Source organism: Micrasema longulum, unplaced genomic scaffold (genome assembly GCF_059751315.1).
Source record: "Micrasema longulum isolate JH-2025_06_02 unplaced genomic scaffold, ASM5975131v1 h1tg001358l, whole genome shotgun sequence".
Taxonomy (NCBI): Eukaryota; Metazoa; Arthropoda; class Insecta; order Trichoptera; family Brachycentridae; genus Micrasema; species Micrasema longulum.
In genome coordinates, this window is record NW_028278544.1 from 524,141 (window position 1) to 538,064 (window position 13,924).

A 13,924-nucleotide genomic window follows, 5' to 3' on the forward strand; every position below is an offset into this window, starting at 1 on the left:
TATGTATAAATTGTATGTATTTATTTGATATGTAATATATATATTCTTTACTAACTTTGTATACTATGTGGAAATCTGTTATTGGTTCTGAGTTTATACACTATATCTGTTTGTTTACTAAAAATATGTATGTAGAACTGTTGATTTCCCTAATAAAATAAAAAAAATAAATAAAAAAAATACAATAATTTAAATTATGTTCAATTTAATAAATGTAAAAGAAACGAAATTAAAAAAATATTTATATAATAATAATGTTAAATGTCTGCTTCTCTCAAATTTTTTATAATTTTTGACCTAAATTTACATACATTGTCACAAAAAATATGAGCCTCGGTAAATATATTGTTATATTGGTCGCATATTCTAGGTATTGTAGATTGTTTAAAATAGTTTGTTGACGCGTTTTCAGTATAAAACAAATGAACAGTCGAGTAATAAAGAGTTTTGATGGTGCAGACATCAGTAAAATCAGAGGACATTCTTTTAACCCTTAAAAGACTGTGGTAAATAATCCCTTTGCGCGCGGTGATGTGTTACTACTAGTAAAATGTTAAATATTCTCAATTTTAGACATTTGAAAAAAAATGGAGACATGCTGTTAAATAATTCCTTTTTATTTATTTATTTATTTGAACGCCTTGTAGGCTTTAACATGTTTTACATATATTTATATATAAAGAACAGACATATATTTTACACGAAAGTAGCAAAAAAATAAATATGAAGTAATAAGAAAAAGAAAATAAAAATATATAAAAACTAATATAACATATACATTCATACATATATTCCTGTAGAGAGAACAGAAGTTTTTTTTTCCATCGGTTATATTAAGAGAATCTTAAGATTAGAAGAATGTAGAAAAATAATAAATAAGAATACAGATATGAGTTAATAAAAGGTATACAATATAAAACAACAAAGTATTATTTAAGTTTTTAAATTTGGACATAATAAATTGATACACTGCCTTTTAAAATTCAAAAGTGTTGTATTAAATATATCTATATCATTTGCGTATTCGTTTGCAAACACATGCATTCTCCTCATGGGCGAGTGTGCACTGTAGTTAGTTGTAGATACATTTATAATAGAAGAGTTTATTAAATCGAGTAATCCGGCCGGACACTCGCAAGTTAATTAGTTTTAACAGTTCGAAACAGTCAAATATTGAATTGAATATTTTAAATAAAAATTACAAATCATTTAATTTTCTTCTAGTTTCTAATGTGTGTAAATTTAAATATTTATTTATTAATATGTTCAAATGGAACACCTAATTTAAAATTAACGAAACGTAAAAAATTATGTTTTCCATAATTTATGCAAACAAACATATTAATTAGCCCTGTTGTAGCAAAATAAATTAAAAATCATAAATACGCCGCTCATAATACGCGCGCGCGTCCCCCATCACTGTCATTAACCGACTGAAGACTGAATCTGTTTTACACAACACCCGCCACAGAACAGCGTCTCTGTCTTCCTTGTTATAAGTTCTATCTTCGTTCTCTCTTATACAGAAGTTTTGTTGAATTAGCGGATATTCATTCTTCGCGTAGCAAGGATAAATATTTTGTGTCTAGCATAGTTATACTAATTTTATTCTCCAAATTCGGTGTAAAAATGTCCATTTAAGGATTACAAAAAAAAACTAGTTCATCATCAAAAAAAAAGAGAGTTAAATCAAGTCTTGTGTCCTATGTCGACTGGCTTAAGTGGCCACTTTACACAATGTGTAACATTCACCATTCTGCCCATGTTTAAATATTTACAATTCCTCAACTCTTACATCTGTTGACTTTTGTGAAGTAAAAGAGCTAAAACCTTTATTATGCGGGTGAGATTCATCTGGCAGAACCAAATCACCCACTAGGCAACGCCAATGACAGGTCATAAGCCCTGTAAATGCCTAGACTTCCATATTCCCTTCTCAATAATGTTTTTCCTCTCTGTTGAAATAAATTTAAATATGAATATCTCCCTAGGGAGGAAATCTAGCCAGTCTGCAAGCATTTGGACATACTCAAACATTGTTGAATTAATTTATTAGATTATCTATATGCTCGTCGTATGATAATTTATAGTCCAAAACAACTCCTGAATCTCTGATGGACTTAACTACATCAATTTTAGAGTTTTCTATTAGGTACTCGAAGGAAATCGGTTGTTTGGTTCTATAAAATGACATTATTATACATTTCTAAATATTTAGTTCAAATCTGTTGACTTTACACCATTGGTTAGAATAATCAATGGCTGATTGAAGATGAAAACAGTCTTGTAAAGATTGAATTATTTTAAGAATTTTGTTATCTTCCGCAAAGAGCCAAAAGCGAGAGTTCTTCTTCTTCTTATCAGCCCGTTTCTCTCCACTGCTAGACATAGGCTTCCAAATTTTCCCATGTTATTCTGTCCTGGGCACTCTGTTTCCATCCATGGCCCATGATTTCTACGACGCCGTCAGTCCATCTTATCTGTGGTCTCCCTACTTTCCTGTTACTTTCGTAGGGTTTCCAGTTTGGTATTCTGGGAGTCCACCCATCGACTTCTTGTCTCGCCACATGACCCGCCAACTGCCATTTTTGTCTTCCCACCCTTTCCGCGATATCGGTCACCTTTGTACGTCGTCTTATCTCCTCATTCCTTATTCGGTCTTTTAAGGAGACGCCCGACATTTGTTTTTCTATGGTCTATGGACCGCTGAGTGCACTTAATTTTGTGAACACTTCTAGCAGTGAGTGACATGGTCTCAAGACCGTATTTTACCTCCGGCAGAACACGAGAGCTGTATACTTTGTCTTTCAGATTATTTAGGATTTCCTTATTTCTGAAAACGTGTTTCAGCTTTCCAAACGCAGCCCAACTTAACCCGATTCGTCTAGGCAGTTTGATTAAATGTTCCCAATTAGATTTTCTGCTCAAGGTAAATGTACTCGTCAACAGCACCGATAGTTTTACTTCCAGTACATATGTTGCTTGGTATTGGACTCAAAATCTTGGTTTTGTCAATATTCGTTTCCAGACCGAACTTTCTAGAGGCTTCGTATAATTCTATTACCATAGATTCCAGTTCATTTTTTAATTTTTTTTTTTTATTGAATATTTTTTTTTTTACAAAATACATTTTTGAAATACAAAATAGGTAAATATACAGAACATCTTATATATAACGTTTAATACTAATACTAATAAAGTAGATACTTGTGTTTAGAGAGGGAGTTCGTTTCACTTTTTTTTTTTTATAAACAAAGTAAATTAAAATTAAAATTAAAATTAAAAATAAACAAGGTAAATTAAAAATAAAAAATAAACATTCTTTGGTATGGAGTCTAGGAAGGGGTGAGTCTTAAATGTTTTTTAATTTTAGTTTTAAAAGTTTGATAATTTTTTATAGATTTTAAGTTTCCCGGAAGTTTATTAAAGTTTTTTTTACCTATGTACGTATAATGGTTTAACGCTGCTGTTGTTTTACATCTGTGCAAAATTAAATTATTAGAAAATCTAGAGTTACTTGAATTTTGCACTTCAATTGTTTTTTCTTTAAAAGTTTGTAAGATGGAGGCTTTATTCAAAATTTCTTCAATTGTTGGTATATTAAGTTCTTCGAATACTAGTTTTGATGGGTAAGTTCTGGGCTTTTTAAGAATTATTTTTACCTCTTCATTTATTATTTCATATCATCTGCAAAACGGAGGTGATTTAGATAATTGCTATCTATTTTTATGCCTTTGTCATTCCAATTTAGCATCTTGAAAACGTCTTCTAAGGCTAATGTAAAAAGTTTTGGAGATATCGCGTCACCATGTCTTACACCCTTTTTGATCTTGATTTTCTTGATTTTCTCCGTCTTTAGATCGTCGTTTACTTTAACATCAATGGTAGCATTTTCACATTTAAAAAAAACGAGAGTTAGAGTTGTGGAAATTTAGATGTTTGAACACAGGCAAAATGGTGAATGTTACTAAGTGCGTAATTAAAATGCGTAAATTGCAAAGCGTGGCTCTCAAAGACTTCTACCTTAACCTTTTCTTGGGAGATCTGAGTTAAAATTATTACTGAAAGCTTAATCTTCTTCTTCTTCTCGGTTAAGATCGATTAATTTGGTATCAGCTAAAAGCTAACTTCTGAGACTTTGAGTTTCAGGTGTTCTTTCCGGTCCTTGGTGGTCTTCCAGGCAGACAGCAAACGGCCGGGATTTTGTGGGCAATGGTATAAGGAATTTTGGAGCTGTCCATTAATGGAATTATCGACGTAATCTCTCCATAATCTATTTACTATGCACTGGGTATCGCAATTCTATCTAACTTCTAGACTCTGGATTCTGCCTCCTTTGGGTTTCCCTGCGATTGCCTTTGGTACTTTCATCTCTGACGTTCTAAGCAGTTATTTGGTTTTTCTATTCAGTTTTTCTACTTGGTTTTTCGTTTTTTTTATTTTCCCTCTATCTATCCTCACTTTTGTTGTATACACCATGATTTAGTCTGACACACGTTTTGTATATCCGAATTATGTTGTTAATAATCATGTGTTCATTGTACCATACGACATTTCTTAGGCATCCAGATGTTTACTAACTGAGATGGATATGTTCTCATCATCACTATGGCCGCATCATCTGCATGGCATGTGATGTTAATGACCTTATCTCCCTTAGTAGATTCACTATTTTTTTTTATTCTTAAAAGCGTTTTTTCAAAAATATTTCAATGATACATAAGTTAATGAACGTTCCACTAGATGATATTAATTTTAAAAAAGAACTTAAAACAATAAAACAGATTGCTAATAATAATGGATATAATGAGAACTTTATTGATAAAATATTAAATCAAAAACAAAAACGCAAACTTAAAAACAAATATTTATATTCGACTCCCACAGTAAATAAAGCAAACCCACGTAAACAATGGAGGCGGATTCTTTTTATAAATGACATTTTTTCAAAACAATTATCAAATTCCCTACCATCAAACACTAAACCGGCTTTCTACACAACTAATAATATAGGAACATTGTTAAAAAATCACAAAGACAAAGTCCATAAATATAATAAATCTGGAATACACCAATTAAATTGTAATGATTGCGATTCAATCTACATTGGAAAAACTAAAAGAAACTTTAATATTAGAGTAAAAGAACACTTAAGATGCTTAAATAATAATAATTTTTCTGATTTCGCAAATCATCTGATAGAAAATAATCATAACTTCAATAAAGACACTGGATTAAAAGTACTTCATGTTGAAAATAAAATATTAAAATTAGACAACTTAGAAATCTTAGAAATTAAAAAAGCGATTCATAATAAGAAAACAATAATTAATAACCAAATAAACAATATTTATTTTAGTCCTCTCCTGGCTTACTTCGAAAATAATGATATCAAATTACCACCCGTGTAAGGAAAAAAAAAACACTTGATTTATTGGGTCCACGTGTAGTATTTAGTGAACATGATAGAAATAAAATAAAAAGGAATCAATTCATTAGTTAACCTTGACAAAGAAGCTTGTTTGCTTTGAAACCGGTCGGTGAAAAATTAGTGGTTAAAAACAAAGTTGTTTTATTTATTTTATTATATTTATTCTGCTTGTCGTAAGAAAAGGTTTTTGGCGTATATATTGTTGTGCTATATTTAGTTATAAAGGTGCTAAACTTGCTTTGTTTCTTTGTTATTCTCAATTTGTGTTATTTTATAAATGTTAATATTATTTATGTCCCGAATTGAGTTGTTGTAACTCCTGGGAATGTAATTCAACGTATTATACTTGTAAAATACTTTGTGTTATATGATTTATATATAAATATTTTTAAAAAGGCAACTTATACCAGCCAATGACAGTTCATTAGCCCTGTAAATGAATCGACTTCCATATTCCTTCTCAAAAAAATCCCTCTCTGTTGTAACAAATTTAGATCAGTTGTTTTTCGTTTGTCGGCGGCTTTTGCAGGCACCGCGACAATACAAGGAAATTCTGAGGTCGATAAGCTAGGTCGGTTTGTTATCCTTCAAAGAATCAGTATTACTCATACTTTTCAAGAATGCGATAGTTGTTATGACGAAATATGTAAAAACAATAAAATATTCGCAATTTTTTAGGAAGTAAATGCCTACGTACTTGAGCCAATGCTTGTCAGCCGATTATAATATTTTTAATGGCGAGTAGGACCCTCCTACAGATAATTATATTTATGTGATCTTGAACAAACTTCAGCAAGGCAAAATAATGTAGTTCCTTACGTATTTTATAATCTCACTTTTACGTGAAATAATAATCAATATATATAACTTCAGACATTTCTCAATTTCCTAAATTCTTTACTTAAAGAAATAAAATTTAACAATGTTTGATTATGTCCAAATGCTTGCAGACTGGCTGGATTTCTTCCCTAGGGAGTTGTTCATATTTAAATTTATTTCAACAGAGAGGGAAAAAGTTTTCGAGAAGAAATTTGGAAGTCTAGGCATTTACAGGGCTTATGACCTGTCATTGGCTGGTTTAAGTGGCCACTTTACACACTGTGTAACATTCACCATTCTGCCCATGTTTGAACATCCACATTTCCTCAACTCTTCCATCTGTTGACTTTTGTGAAGTGAAAGAGCTGAAACCTTTATCACGTGGGTGAGATTCATCCGGCTGAACCAAATCACCTACTAGGCAACGCCTGGAAACAATTTTCCAATTTTTATACTTCTTCTTTTACCAGGTAGTAATTCAACAAATGTGGATGTTGGAAATGTGGATGTTCAAACATGGGCAGAATGGTGAATGTTACACAGTGTGTAAAGTGGCCACTTAAACCAGCCAATGACAGGTCATAAGCCCTGTAAATGCCTAGACTTCAAAATTTCTTCTAGAAAACTTTTTCCCTCTCTGTTGAAATAAATTTATATAAAATTTACTTTAGAAATAGAAAAAGATAAAAAATTAAACTTTCTTGACTTGTCTCTAACAATAAAAAATTGAAACAGAAAACAAGCTTCAAACAAAAAAAAATAATTGTGCCATGATAAAATTGTATATTTTGTGCATTAAATAAAATAAATAAATAAAAATATATTCCTGGACTGGCACCTAAAGCGTAAAACTGATCATCTTACCTTCATGTAACAAAAAAAGATCAAGACAAACTGCGATTGGTGTATCAATGAAGTGCCCTATGCACCATTAGATGCGGAATGGGAATGATTACGAGTTTCTAATATATTTATTTTTATTTCAGAAAATCTGACAGCAAACTTTCTGCAGTGTGGATAAGAAGCTCAAAGCACCCAGATGAGTTTAACATTCATTAAGTGATTTTAATACACTCGTGCCTCGTGAAGACTTGTGACGGTTGTTTCGCCGGGCGACAGTGCGCGCGACGGGACGAGATGAAGGAACTCCTGCGCATGTGGGGCAGAGTGGCAGGGCGTACGTACAGCGCCGTGGGCCAGCACCATGAACAAGGGAATAACAGCGTCAAGACGAAGACGGGCAGAAGCAAGATTAAAAGTGAGTATGTTTGTATTAATTACGAATTATTAGTGGAATCAACTAGTGTTATCAGCTTAAAAGTACCAGTTCGAATTACTCGGCAGCTAACGTTATTTTTTTAATCTCCTGGCAGTCACAATTATTATTACAATTCACCAATACCTAGATTACACCGACCAGCGGCTGGCGGCTAGGTAACGAGTATGGTGAAGTTGATATATTTCGTCTGTCTTTATATAAATATAGGTTAAGTATTCAAAACGTTATAAATTAATTTGTATAAAATTTCTTAATATTGTTATTTATTTACTATTTTTTTTTTCCTCACGTATCTCTATAATAATGTATAAACTTAAATGTATGTATATGTATGTGCATGTATATGTATGTATGTATATATATGTACATACATGTATGTATATGTGTGTGTATGTATGCATATGCGTGTGTATGTATGTGTGTATGTTTTCATATGTAAATTTATTAAATATTTTTCAATGTACCCATATACCTTTGTTACATACCTATGTTGGTACATTTCCTTATTTTTACTTATTATTGTATCTTTTAGTTTTTCTTATGTTATCTTTAATTTTAACTAAATTTACATATTTATGTTTCACTGCTGCACTTAAATGTAATTTTTAATATACTATGTAAAAGCCCGTAGGGCGTGTCAATTAATAAATAAATTAATTAATTAATTAAATGTTTTTCGGGGAAGACGAAATTATCCCTCAATGGAGTCCTCGCGCCGACCCTCAACTCAAGCATGGCAGCAGAGTATGGAATCGGAAAAACAGGGATGAAAGTAGGCTCAGATTATGTGCAACAAATCCTGCCCTGGCCCTGATCAGCCTCTCTATAATAATGGACAGATGATTGAGAGAGTTGACAGCTTTAAATACTTGGGAGTACACATAACTGAGGATGGAAACATGCATAAAGAGCTCGCAACCCACCTAGGAATTGCTGGAGCAACTTTCAACATGATGCGTGCTGTTTGGAAGTCAGTCTATACTCGGTCAACTCTTGTATAATGCCAGTACTCCTACATGGGTGCGAATCTTGGCACCTTACCAAAGCCCAAAACACCAAACTCTGAGTTTTGAGAGTAAGTGCTTAAGAAGAATATTAGGTATAAAGTGGTTCGGTTTTATAACTAACATTGAAGTCCGAGAACGGACGCAGCAGCCTCCTATAACGAGCGTCTTGAGGATGATGGCTTGGACACGTGTTGCGCATGCCACAGGAGAACCTAAGCCCGAGTGGCCTTTTCTTTAAACCTGCGGGCTCACGCCATCCTGGAAGGCCGTCAATGACGATATTTAGACATTATTCGGCGGAATTAAGGGGCGCTGGATTGACATGGGAAGAAGTGAGAGTGCTGGCTGGCGATAGGTCTCCTGGAGGCAACTGGTGATGTCCACATGTTCCACTTAGGAGCGGATGTGGAAAAGAAGAAGAGAAAATAATATAGGTTGAATGCTGTTCATCACGCCATTTTCCCTTAGGAGTAAGCAAAGAGGATGGACCGTCGCACACGTTTATCCTAACATACTACCCCTACGGGGAAACGGCGTGATGATTTGATTGCTGTTCTAAGGAATCAATACGTGCGGTTAATAATTCATTCTTATTTGTAAAAAATAAACATAGATGATAATATCATTTAATATAAAAAAAACGCACATCCTGGCAGAACTTAATGAATTTAAGTTATTTAATTAAAGTTGTGACTTATGTATATTGTTATCAATAGGGACAAGAAACTTTTTTAAAGTAAAAAGGGTCTACAAAATACTAGACTAAAAAAATTTTTTTTCTACTTTTTAGTAGCATAAAAAACATTTTGAATTGTAATTTTGAATTCCCGCAAAAAACAGTCATTGCATTGGCCGCGCCCCTAATACGTCACGGTTTATGTTAATTTTGAACTTTGTCCCTAACATCGTCACGAATCTTGACGTCACAATTATCAATGGTCTGGCATTGACTTGTTTGGCATGTCGCGTTTTCGAGTGACTTATCTTTGTATAATTTCTTTTTTGAAGTTATGTATGAAAACATTTCTCCACGATATCCATATTGATTTTGAAAATACAATTAATTATTCTGCATAGGTTTTACATATTTTTATCGGTATTCGTAGTACGTGGTATTTTTCTATTAAAGAGATGATTTTTTTTAACGTCCCTTTTAGTTATGTTATGTTACTGGAAATGAGTTTTTTTGCATATTTATTTATTTATATATACGCTCATTGGGCATTTTAAGGACATGTATTTATATTATAAAAGAAAGTATAAAGACACAATGGTATATAGTAGACTCGGTGGGAGCGAAAGCGGGAGAGAGGTGTTTATAATTGAATTTTATTCAGTGATCGTTTGAAAGAAGACAACTTGTTATCAAAGAAATCAAGACTGGTATGTTTGTTGGCAGACCTAAGAATTCTGGGCATAGGGGAATGAAAACCATAGTTAGTTCTATGGTTATCGGTATGAAAGAGTAAGTTTTGTCTGATTATTCGATAAATGGATTTCTTTATTTGGTATATTGTATTTAATGACAGACGTAGATAAATACTGAAATTATTTTAGAAATAAAATTCGTTCAATGAGATGAATCTCACCCGCATAAATAAACGTTTTTTTATTTTTTTTATTTAAATCTTAAAGTAGGGCACACATATCATACATATTGTTTTGTGTGTTCTAATAATAACATTGCAAATATATTTAATTTATAAATTGTTTATCACATATGTCTTGACCATTATTTTAAATTTTGATATGTTTTTTTCTTCATACATATTTTTTCTATTTCGTAATACTTTTTAATTGCTTTAAATAAAATGGAATTTTGTGACTTTGCCTTTTTCCTAAATGGAAGTCTAATTTTGTTCTTTTCTCTAGTATTGTGATCGTGTTCATGCTGGTTCCGATATTTTTTTTTCCAAAATTCTGTTTTTTTATTAGAGTTTATAATTTTATGAACAAATATCATTGTATTGTAAAATATTCTTTGTTTATATGTTAATAATTTCATTTCATTTACCATCGACTTTACCATCGTGTTTCAGCTCTTTAACTTCACAAACATCAACAAATGAAAGAATTGAGGGAATACAGCTGTTCGAATATATGGGCAGAATGGTGAATGTTACACAGTGTGTAAAATGGCTACTTAAACCAGCCATTGGCAGGTCATGAGCCCTGTAGATGCCTACACTTTTATATTACCTTCTTTTGAATGTTCTTCATCTCTGTTGTGATATGTTAATATAAACAGCTCCCCGGGGAGTTGAATCCAGTCCTTGTCTACAAAAATTTGGACATGCTCAAAATACTGTTGTTAAATATTGGAGAATCCGTGTAAATAGAATTCTCCTATGTTTGATTATGTCCAAATGCTTGCAGACTGGCTGGATTTCCTCCCTAGGGAGTTGTTCATATTTAAATTCATTTCAACAGAGAGGGAAAAATTTTTTGAGAAGGGAATATGGAAGTCTAGTGATAAAGGTTTCAGCTCTTTTACTTCACAAAAGTCAACAGATGGAAGAGTTGAGGAAATGTGGATGTTCAAACATGGGCAGAATGGTGAATGTTACACAGTGTGTAAAGTGGCCACTTAAACCAGCCAATGACAGGTCATAAGCCCTGTAAATGCCTAGACTTCCATATTCCCTTCTCAAAAAAATTTTCCCTCTCTGTTGAAATGAATTTAAATAGAATTCTCCTTTTGCGATTGAAATATATTTTATGATAGCGGACAATCAAATTATTTTCTCCAAAACTGCCAATGTGAGCTAGTGGATTATGCAGGCAACAATCTATTAAGATGTACTCGAACCAGAGAAAATCAATATGTAATAACACTGACTAACCAGGTGTTGAGTCTTCTTCCTTGTCGGCGATCAGCTCACGCGCTAACGGGGAAACTGGTGGTCAGGAAAACTCCATGCACACAATTGTCTGGAGTCTGGAGGCGGCGCGGCGGATGGTGATTAATGGCGATGGATGATAAAATGTTTGCGGCGTTGTGTGATTTATAGCGTTAAGTTAAATTAACTTTCACGGCAAAGTAGAATCAATAATAAGATATGGTATAAAGTCGTGGGGACATTCGACTAAAACTAATATTAAAATGATCCAGGGTCTACAGTATTCTATAGTTAAGCGAATTGTACCTGCAGAGATTTACGAACAAAGAAGTAATAATGATCTCCTGTACAAAACAATCAATACTCTGCCTGTTCGAGGACTACTGTGGCTTTGCATCGTTTTTTTTTTTTTTATTATTTTTTTTTTTATACGCCTCCACTCGTTTGCTTGCATCGTTTTGGAACAATTTCATAGTAATACATTCAAGTTTCCTCTCAAACATAACCATAATACACGCTTCACGTCTAATGATGGCTTGGTAGTACCAAAAGTATGTAATAAATATGGAAATAGAACTCTCAAGTATTTAGTACCTAAAATTTTTAATTTATTACCAAAAGAACTTAAATTTAACTCACATTGTAACAAGAGCAAAATAAAAGAGTGGCTACTCGATCAAGAGTTTATATATGAATAGTAGCTTGGGTGTAAATATTTTATTTTTTCATATATTTTCTTGAATTTGAAAAATAAATTTATATATTATTATTTGTATAAACACGTTTATTCTGATCTTTCCGGCTGTTAATTTTTATATGTAATTCATTGTTTTTATAAATGTAAATAATATTATTAAGTCAGTATAAATATAATCTTCACCAACAAGCTACAAAAAGTGGCTTGGTGGGATTTTAGTTTTAGTAAAAATATAACAAGTGAAATTTTTTGAAATTGTAAAAATGTATAATTATGCTATTAAATAAATAAAATAAAAAAATACAAATAAGACGGCGAAATAGCGAGAAATACTTTTCAACAATTAGAAAAGCGTGCGAACATAACTCGTTGAAAAGGCGAAGAGAGCGCGGGGACAAGCGGAGTTGCCAACCAACAAATGTTCCGTCAGGCGTGGCAACCCAACAAAACTAAAATTAGCCAGTATCTACTTACACATGATTACTCTGGCTAAAATACATCGAAACAAATTATCGGCTCAACCAAATATCTTGTTTTTGGCTATTGAAATAATTTATTTTTGCCTATCTTAGAACAGGGTTTGTTATCCTTGTAAGACAGCCAGAGCAACTTTATATTACTATTGTAATTGTACGTAAATATAATAAAATAAGGTAATAAACAAAAATTAAAATATACCTTTATAAAATTACCTTTAAATATATATTTTTCTCTTAAATCACTCAAATTACATACATTAATATTATAATTATTATTTCTCTTTTGAAATTTGTATTACTACAAAATCGCTTTAATGAAATTTTATCGACTTCTCTTGGTTTAAAATCTTCTCCTTATATTGCTTTTTCAAATTTTAAAGATTACTTGCTACACTTGTTATTCCTTCTTTATTTTTTTCTTTTTTCTCTGCTGCATTGGCATGTTTTTATACTTTTAAACTACTTTTAATTACTTATATTATATATGTAAATAAAATCAATATATGCTGCTCTTACCATAATGTGTCATTAATTTTGAAGATGTTTTTTAAATTGACCTAAATTTACTGTCTTATATTTCACTTAAAGATTCTTCTCATTGTTTCTTTGAATCACTTAAAATAAATATGTGCATATTTATGTTTCTCCTTTTTTTTTAAAAATGTTATTACTATTTTATTTTATTTTTACATCTGAGCATGTTTTTCATTCTTTATTTCAATTCTTAATTTTTAATTACTCTTACAAATGTTATTCATTTTTAATATTATTTACATTTGTAAATACTCACTACAAACTACAAACTTTAAAATATCATTTTTTCACTTAAATTTTAATTTTTAAACAACTTTCATTTATGTTTTTCTTTTTCCTTCTCTTTTTTATACTTTCATAATTAACCTTACATATAATTGCTTCATAATATGGAAACTTCACTGGTCCATTAGAATTAAGTCTAATTGTGTAAAATATTAAACTTTGTAACTGTACTGTATGTTTCCTGAATAAAAGAAAATAAAAAAAAATAAAAAAAATAAAAATACCGGTACATATTTATAATATCTGTTACAGGAACTAATAATTGCCTTGCATCTTTCAAAAGGTCGCCTAGTTTTTACAAGTCTAGTAAATGTATTATAAAGTTTATAAATCAATATAAACCGATCAGTGATTCGCGACCCAGTGATGGTCAAGGTTCTCGAAGCCGGGGACCTACAAACTGCGGCCCGCGGGCCAAATACGGTTCGCAAGCCCTACGCATTGACACTCATCAACAAAAAATTAACAATAAATACATGTCTGTGTCGGGGCGGATTAAGAATACAATTAGGTATGTGTGCGAAATCATTACCATGGATGGGTACTTACCAAA

At 31.8% G+C, this 13,924-nt stretch overlaps 1 long non-coding RNA gene across 1 annotated transcript in view; it reads left to right on the forward strand.

Annotated features, from left to right (window-relative positions):
• LOC148275715 (uncharacterized) overlaps nucleotides 1-13,924 on the forward strand; it is a 79,867-nt gene that overhangs the window by 46,712 nt on the left and 19,231 nt on the right. Inside the window, exon 2 of the long non-coding RNA XR_015823958.1 lies at nucleotides 7,237-7,508. This is a non-coding gene — a long non-coding RNA (uncharacterized LOC148275715). The remainder of the gene's footprint in view (nucleotides 1-7,236; nucleotides 7,509-13,924) is intronic.